Raw genomic sequence first — 7,742 nt, forward strand, 5'->3', positions numbered from 1 at the left:
CTTGTTTTAAAACTCCCTTTGTTTTTTGTTTTTGTTTTTTGCCTGTCATGGGGATGGAATTCTGCCTAAGCACGGTCCTTGGGCTTTCTTAAGGCTAAAACTCTACCACTTGAGCCACAGCACCACTTCCAGCTTTTTGCTATGTATGTGGTAACGAGGAATTGAACCTGGATTTTCATTCATGCTAGGCAAGCACTCTACTACTAAGCTAAACTTCTGGCCCCCTTTGTTCTTATATAAACAATTGTGTACTTGTATCTTTGTGGATATTTGTACATATATATGTATGTCCATGTATTATGACTCAATAAATTGTTAAAATATAATGCTTAAGTACTGATTTTTTTTTCTTTTTTGGGTGGTCATGGGAGATAAGAGTCCCAGGTCCTTTTTGTGCCCAGGCTGGCCTTGAACCTTGATCTTCAGATCTCAGCCTCCTGTATAGCTAGGATTACAGGTGTGAGCTGCCACCACACCCCACAAGTACTGATTTTTTGATGCAAAGCTTTAATAGTTGTAATGTAAATTTAGGAATGTGTCTGTGTCTCTTGCTTAGACCCAGTTGTAATTACAGAGTTTTCTATAGCTTCATAAATGTACCTGTCTTTGTTTGTTTGTTTGTTTGTTTATTTATTTATTTATGTCAGTTGTGGGGCTTGAACTCAGGTCTTTGCCACTGTTTCTGAGCTCTTTTGCTCAAGTTTAGCCCTTTACCCATTTTGAGCCACAGTGCTACTTCCAGTTTTTTGAGTGGTTCATTGGAGATAAGAGTTTCACAGGGACTTTTCTGCCCCGGCTGGCTTCGAATGACAATCCTCAAATGGCAATCCTCAGATCTCAGCCTCACATCCTGAGTAGCTAAGATTACAGGTATGAGCCACCAGCACCCAGCTTTGATTTCTTATTCCAGACATTGTAGTGGAGATTGCGTTTGCTGCCAAGGGCCTGTCTCCTCATCTGCTCTTGTGGCCCACTTGTCTTATACTTGATTGTGCTTCGTGATGTTTTCAAGTTTTGTGTAATTCAGTAATTCTAATCTGGATTATTGGTTCATTCCAAATCTAAGAAGGCCCTATGGGTGAAAAATGTGCCATTTATGTAATCATTTCTGCTCAGAATACTAGTACAAATAAAAGCTGGACTTCCTACAGTTTATTCTGTCACATTAGCTACTCACAGTAGTTGCTTTCTTGACAGACCTATTATGTGGAAACAGATGGGGCAGCTTCCACAGTGTGGGGCCTGACGGGGGACAGGACATCTGCAGGTGGAGAGGCTTGATCAGCCCCCGAATGCCACACTGTCTGCTAGTTCTGTACCCTCACTGCATAGCTATACAGTCAGTTGAAACCAATTTTCACAAAATACTTTTAAAATACATGGTATCATTTCACTTGCACAATGAAGAAGTTGCGTTGTGCTGGCCCTGCCTTGCTTGAGTTCACGAAGTAAGTGACCTATGTTTGTGTAAGTTCAATACAAGGCCTTTTCATTTAGTGTCCTTTTTTGTATAAGCCAGCAGAAATAGTTTATAGAAGCTTAGAGAGATGTGTGTGTGTGTGTGTGTGTGTGTGTGTGTGCGTTTGTGTGCACATATGCACACTTGTAACTGGGACCTGAATTTTGAGCTTTGTACTCTTCCCCCCCCCCCCCCACTCAAAGCTGACATTCTACCAGTTGAGCCATTGAGCCATTCCTCCACTTACCAGAGCTTAAACAGGTCTGGGGCAGCTGCCTAGCAAGATTGAGGCCCCGAGCTCTAACCTCAAAACTAAAATGAAAAATCTTCAGCTTGAAAGGGCACTGGCAGCTTCTGCTTGTAGTCTAGCTCCTACTTACGATTGTAGTTATTTGGGAAGTTGAGAATTATAGTTTAAGGCCAGTGAGGCAGAAAAGTTTGTAAAGCCTTATCTTAATAACAACAACAACAAAAAAAAACAGCTGGAAGTGTGGGGTAAGTAGTAGTTTGCCACTAGACTAGCAAGCAAAAGGACCTGAGTTCCAATCCCAGTACCACCAAAAAATGAGATAGGTTTTTGTTTTGGGCTGGTGTTGTCCCTTAGACTTTTCTTTTTCTTCCTTTTTTTGTCCAAGACTGGGATTCGAGTTTAGTATCTGGTACTCTCATTGCTGGCACTCTGCCATCTGACTCATGCCTCCAATCCAGCCCCCATTTAACTCTATCACTCAAGGCTGCTACTCTACAACTTCAACCACAGCTCCACTTCTGGCTTTTTTGGTTTTTTTTTTTTTTTTTTGCCAGTCCTGGGGCTAGAACTCTACCACTTGAGCAGCAACACTATTTCTGGATTTTTCTGGGTATGAGGTACCAGAGAATTAAACCCAGGTCTTCCTATGGGCTACGCAAGCACTCTTACCACTAGGCCAAACTCCCAGCCCCACTTCTGGCTTTTTGGTAGTTAACTGGAGATGAGAGTCTTACGGGCTTGCTTGCCTGCACTGGCTTTGAACCTGATCCTCGTACATCAACCTCCTTAGTAGCTAGGTTAGAAAGTTTTTTTGGAAGGCAGGTGAGTCCCAGTACCAGTTGTCTGTGGCCTGTGGAGTAAAGACAGTATCAGTTCTGATGATGTCACATACCCTGGTTTAGGTTTGAAAGGAAAGCGTTGCATTGGCATAGGCTGCTGTTTCCCCCCCAAGTTGTCAGATTCTAGCCAGGGATCAACCAGCCAAGGTCTAGTGGATCTTTCTTCATTTTTTGTTTGTTTGTTTGTTTGTTTGGAGAGTCATGGGGCTTGAACTCTGGGCCTGGGCACTGTCGCAGCTCTTCAGCTCAAGGCTACTGCCTTATCCCTTGAGCCACAGCCCCACTTCCGGTTTTCTAGTGGTTAACTGGAGATAGAGTCTCAAGGTCTTTAGTGCCCCTTCTGGCTCTGAACTGAGATCCCTAGAACTCTGCTTCCTGAGTTAGCTACTGTGGCTGGCTTCCAGTGGAGCTTTCTAAGGATAGAAATACAGGACCATGTGTGTGAGACCTCTTTCTACACATTTCTTACACTTTCTGACATTGTACATTTATCATTGGTTCTAGATCTTGTTTCACTAGCACTGGTATTTGTTTTGGGTGGGTCTACATGGAAATTTCTGGGTCAAATTATGTATATTTCATTAATTATTGTCAAGCTTTGTCCCCAAAAGTCCCCAACTTACCATCCCACACAGTTTGTGAATTGATCCCTCCCCCACTGTCAGCCTCTGTCATTGTCAGTTGAATGTGGTGTGTGTCCTAACATATCTAGAGAGAACATTTGGATTGAGCAGAGAATGCTACTTCAGTGTACATTTGACCACTGTGCTCAAAACAGGGTGAACTTATTATTATTATTATTTTATTTTTGCTAGTCCTGGGGCATGATCTCAGGGCCTGAGCACTGTCCTTGGGCTTTTTCCTCAAGGTTAATTCTCTACCACTTGAGCCACAGCACCACTTCCAGCTTTCTTTTCCCCCCTGTGTATGTGGTACCGAGGAATCGAGCCTAGGTATTCGTGCATGCTAGGCAAGCACTGTACCACTAGGCCAAATTTCCAGCTCCCCCATGAGTATATTTTAAAGATAAGATATGAATTGCTTGATAATATTTATGTAAATATGCATGATGTTAAAACTTAGGGAACAGCCTAGGTAATACAGATTTTTGCTTAACAGTAAGTTTTCATTAAAAAGTGACATGTAGATATTAATTATTAAGTTGTGTCTATAGCCAACTTGATTGTAATACAATAACTGCAGCAAGTATTAAATATTTACTAAATAGATCCTTGGTAGGGGAAAGGGAGTTGTGGCAGCCTATGTAAGCCTGCGCAAAGCATACGATTGTGCTCACGGAAATCCTATTATACAAGGCTGGGAATGAAGCTCAAAGATAGAATACCAGCCCACAACAATGTAGCCTATCAGTCTCAACAGACAATATTTCTTCCTTTAATTTTTGCCAGTCCTGGGGCATAAACTCAAGTCCTAGGCACTGTCCCTGAGCTGCTTTTGTGGAAGACTAGTGAGCACTCTGCCGCTTGAGCTCCTTCTGGCATTTTCTGTTTATGTGGTACTGAGGAATCAAACCCAGGGCTTCAGACATGCTAGGCAAACACTCTACCACCCAGCCACATTCCCAGTCCCAAGAGACATTTCTTAACTCATAATAACTGAAAGCTTATGTACTTGTGCAGATCTTCGAATTGGTAGTAGATACAGTTTTTGACTCAGTGGACAGCAGAAGGAAATCTGGTACAATTAGGTACAAGATAAATTCATATTCTCAATAATCTGCTTTGGTTATGGCAGTCTTGTATATGCATATAGAGAGTTAAAATATCTTTGAGATATCCTTAAGAACAAACTCTATGGGCTGAAAATTGCTCTCATTTTGGCATCACCTAGAAAATAACCAGAGTTACTAATGCCTTCCTTATTCTTGATTCTTAAATTACAGTTTGAAGAATACTTGCTTTTAAATGGCTTTGAGAAAACTCCGTGGGTGCTTCGCTATTCAGGTTTTCATTTATCTTTTGAACAACTACGTAGTAATTAATTTTCATTGTACATTTCTTTCTCATACCCTGTATTAAAAGTAAATGTCAAAGCACGATCCTTTTTTTAAAATGTGGTTAAAAAAGGACATTCAAAAAAATGTCCAAATGATTTGTTCTGATGTGCCATATATTGCATGTCTAGATTTTTTTTTTCCCCTTTAAACAGATGTTTAGACAGGCTACTTTAAGGAGCAAGAAACACAGGCAAACTACCATCATCTTAAATGTTGGGAACTTACTGTGACAATATGAAGACAGGTGAGGTGATGGCATCATTACAGACAAAGCTTGACAAGCGTGAAACAGAGGACATGAGCAGTTCAGATGCCCGGGCTCGGCCCTCACTTAGAACGTGTGTATATTTTACCTTGCTGTGTGTTCCCAATCTGTATCTTCATTCATGAGCTCTCCAGCATCTCTGTCCACTTTTCCTTCTATACTTTTGTTCTCTTCTGTCCCTGAAAGATGCTCTTATACATTCTATGTATTATAATCAAGCTGGAGCCTCCTGGCTGGTCAAGGGCCATTGAAGTGGGCCTCCCTTGCATCTGGCCTTAACCACAGTCCTGGTTACAGTCAATGGTGAGCATGTTCCAGAGGGCACAACAAGGTATGTGAAGGATTCATCTGTGACACACAGTAGAGATGGGGACAGGGCTGGCCTTAAGAATCTCGTGGAAATTTTAGATGGATTTTGGATTGGATTAAGTGACAAAGGTGTTCTACATCAGTGTCTGCATTGCACGGTCATGACGTAAAGACATAGTAACAAAGACACTGCTCTAACAATTAGCAACATTGCACTGTAGTTGAGAAGATCTGCTCTGGCTGCAGAGTGCATCTGGGACTGCACAGCTATAATAAAAGATGCATTTTTATTTATTTTTTGTCAGTCTTGGTGCTTGAACTCGCAGCCTGGGCACTATTCTTGAGCTCCTTTGCTAGAGCTCTACTGCTTTCAGCCAAAGCTCTACTTCTGGTTTCTTGTGGTTAATTGGAAAAAAAAGTCTCATGGACTTTCCTGTCCAGGCTGGCTTTCAACCACAATCCTCAGATCTCAGCTTGCTCCCTGAGTAGCTAGGATTACAGGTGTGAGCCACCAGCGCTGGAAAGGGTACATATTCTTTTTTTTTAATTAAAGAATTTATTAACATTGATTTTTACATCATATTTCAAATGATGTGTTTAACAAACAAGTATTCAAGAAAGGAATCTCTATGCATATTCTTAACTCACTGTAGTTCCAGTCTCTCCTCATCCCCCCTCATTTTATTTTGGTAAAGAAATTTACCCACACATGAACCTTATGTGCTCTTGCTTATTTATTTATTTATTTATTGATTGATTGATTCATTAATTCATTCATTCCAATCCTGGGACTTCAATTCAGGGCCTGGGCAATGTTCTTGAGCTTTCTCAAGGCTAGCACTCTACCTCTTGAGTTACAGCACCACGTCTGGCTTTTTCTGTATATGTGGTACCAAGGAATCAAACCCAGAGCTTTGTGCAAGCTAGCCGACCACTCTCCCACTGGGCCTCACTCTAGGCCTTATCTGCTCTTTTAATCCTTTGTGTAAATATGCGCTTTCTTCTGGAATACTTTTTTTTTTCTAACCTGAAAATTTTCCTTAATTTCTTGAAGTGTAGCTCCATGAACTGACAGGTTTTGTTTGAAAAATATTTTTCTTTCACCTTCAATTTTAAGTGATTTTTTTTTTTGCTGGATTCAAAATTTTAGCTAAACTGCAAGTTTGCCCACAGCCTTCATTGTTTCTGAGAAGTTGGTTCTCATTTTTATGTTTCCTTGTCCCCTTTCTCTGGTTGCCTCACCCCCCACCCCCCCACCCCCGCCCCATGTTCCCCAGATACAGAGGGGTCAGCACCAGTGAGATAGCCTCTCCCAGAGAGGATTTTCTGATTTGCTTAGCACTTGTAGAGACAGAGGCTTCAACAGAATAGATCTCTTTGGGGGTTATCTTTCGTGTTCAGGCACATGCTTAATCCTGGTAAATACCCCCTCACTTTTGAAGTTTAAAGGAACATGGTCAAGTGCTTGTCACCTTATTTCCAGGGCTTGACCTTTGAACTCAGAAGCCAACCTGAGAAGACATCTGCTCAGTATTTTCATATGCCCAGCTGTTGGCTGGTTCTAGAATCACTGGGGTTCCTGTCCTGTTTGTGGCAAAGATTTGAGAAGATTTTGTACTCAGATTTTGGGGGGTTCTCTATGATCACTCCTCCAAGTATTTGCTAACTTGCTTTCTACTACTCTGATGGCCCAGCCTGGATTCTTTTTTTTTTTTTTTTGCCAGTCCTGGGCTTGAGCTCAGGGCCTGAGCACTGTCCTTGGACTTTCTCAAGGTTAGAGCTCTACCACTTGAGCCTCAGCACCAATTCTGGCTTTTTTCTATGTATGTGGTACTGAGGAATCGAACCTGGGTCTTCATGCCTGCTAGGCAAACACTCTACCACTAGGCCAAACTCCCAGCCCAAACTCCCAGCCAAACTCCCAGCTTGGATTCTTAAGTACGGACATTGTGTTTGCCTAAGTTCTACCTGTCTCCAGTGTCCTGGCCAGGGCAGTGCCTGTGGGAAAAATTGTATAAAATGGGTCTTCTTGGGGCTAAATCCTTGCTCCTGTCATAGAAAGGAGTTGGTCCTCAAACCTCCTTTACTTGTTATGTGCCCTGGATGTCCCCTACATTATCATGATTCTTTTTTTTTTTTTTTTTTTTTTGCCAGTCCTAGGCTTGAACTCAGGGCCTGAGCACTGTCCTTGGGCTTTCCAAGGCTAGAGCTCTACCACTTGAGCCACAGCACCACTTCCAGCTGTTTCTACATGCATAGTAGGCAAGCACTCTACCACTAGGCCAAACTCCCAGCCCTGGTTATCATGATTCTACTTAGTAATCTTTGAGAGTCCAGTATATCAACTCTCTTAGGTCTTTTTGATCATAAATTAGTGTCATGGTAACTTAATAGCTTGTAAGAAATTGGTACATTTTTGAAAATACATTTTTAAAAATGTGTTTGATTTTTTAAGGAAACTAATCTTTCCCTAATACTACACACTTGAGAATCAAATTATGTCATTAATTTGCTTTTGATTGCAGACAACAAAGCCTGATCATCAGGCTAATTGCAGATTATGCTGTGAGGGAAAAAATACTTCATATTATTATTATTTTTTA

Source organism: Megascapheus bottae, chromosome 14 (genome assembly GCF_031878675.1).
Source record: "Megascapheus bottae isolate mThoBot1 chromosome 14, mThoBot2.hap1, whole genome shotgun sequence".
Lineage (NCBI taxonomy): Eukaryota > Metazoa > Chordata > Mammalia > Rodentia > Geomyidae > Megascapheus > Megascapheus bottae.